We start from the raw sequence: 1,344 nt of genomic DNA, 5'->3' as shown, positions 1-1,344 counted from the left end.
GGGAGAGATGCGGGAGGTTGGCCAGCCAGGGAGGGACTGTAGGAAGGCTCCAGGGCATGTCCAGCCAGACTCGCTCAGTCCTGATTGGCTGGACCCCAGCAGTAAGCTAAACTACCAGTCGGACCAGAGCATCTGCCCCCTGGTGGTCAGTGCACATCATAGCGAGTGGTTGAGCGGCCTTAGCATATCATTAGCATATTACACTTTGATTGGTTGAACGGCTGACCGGACAACCAGACACTTAGCATATTAGGCTTTTATTATATAGGATATTAGAATCAAAGGAGGCAGGTAATGGTGATGGGGGGAGGTAGATGAAATTCATTGGTGGTAGATTAGGGAGGTGAGGGGATGCAAAGTGGGGAAATATCTGAGATGAATAAAGAGTAACCCAAGAGGCACACACATTGGTGGGTACAAAGTAGTTAACATAACATAGAGGTGGTATGTGGGCAACAAGATAACAATGAGGGGTTCTATCCTCTCTGCTCTGGTGTTGTGGGTGCCCCTGATGGGTCTGGAAAAAAGGGATTACTCTGACATTTCAAAGTTATGTTATCTTAGATGCAAAAAAGATAATAGGCTCACTTAAGGTAAAGACTGACCTTTGTCAAGGAAGCTACAGGCCTCGGACATTATTACTGCAGTGACTAGCTTTTATTCAGGAATTTTTATGTTCGGACCATCCTGTGTGGTTACTTTTGGTCTCTGAGTTTGTAAGCCCTGCATGCAGGCCTTCCCTGAGCTTATTAGGTTGAGTATGTGCCCCCTTTTTTTGTCCATCGTATTTAAGTCAAATACTCTAACTTCTTGCCTCTAAAATGTTGGCATTGGCAAATAATGTTGTGATCTTAGTTGTTTTCTGTCGTACATTTGTTATCATCGTCATTAGTTAGGTCTTAATAGTAATAATAGGAGGAGAGCAAAGGGCGGCCAGACACTGGAAGCACAGTCACCTTGGCAGCCTCACCAGGCCGCTTAGAGTAAGGCAGCTCCCTTACTCCATCTATATGGCGTAGCTATATTTTGTGTGTGTTTCATATTTAAAACCCTCAGGGTGGTCTCTGGTTGTGTTGTTAGGGTTGTTGGTTTTATCCTTTAGTTTCCTAAATGTATGAATAATATCAAATATTTAAAATCCTTCCTAAAGCTTCTTTTACATGTTGACACACTTTTGTGCAATCCTTTTCATAGTTTCAAATGAGAAGAAAATCAATAGGGATTAAGCAATGTAAGTTGACTTTTAAGTTATTTTTTTTAAATATATGTTATTGATTTTTTACAGAGAGGAAGGGAGAGAGATAGAGAGTTAGAAACATCGATCAGCTGCCTCCACACCCCCCA

Source organism: Myotis brandtii, unplaced genomic scaffold (genome assembly GCF_000412655.1).
Source record: "Myotis brandtii unplaced genomic scaffold, ASM41265v1 scaffold278, whole genome shotgun sequence".
NCBI classification, from domain to species: Eukaryota; Metazoa; Chordata; class Mammalia; order Chiroptera; family Vespertilionidae; genus Myotis; species Myotis brandtii.
Note: the sequence above shows the minus strand (reverse complement) of the source record.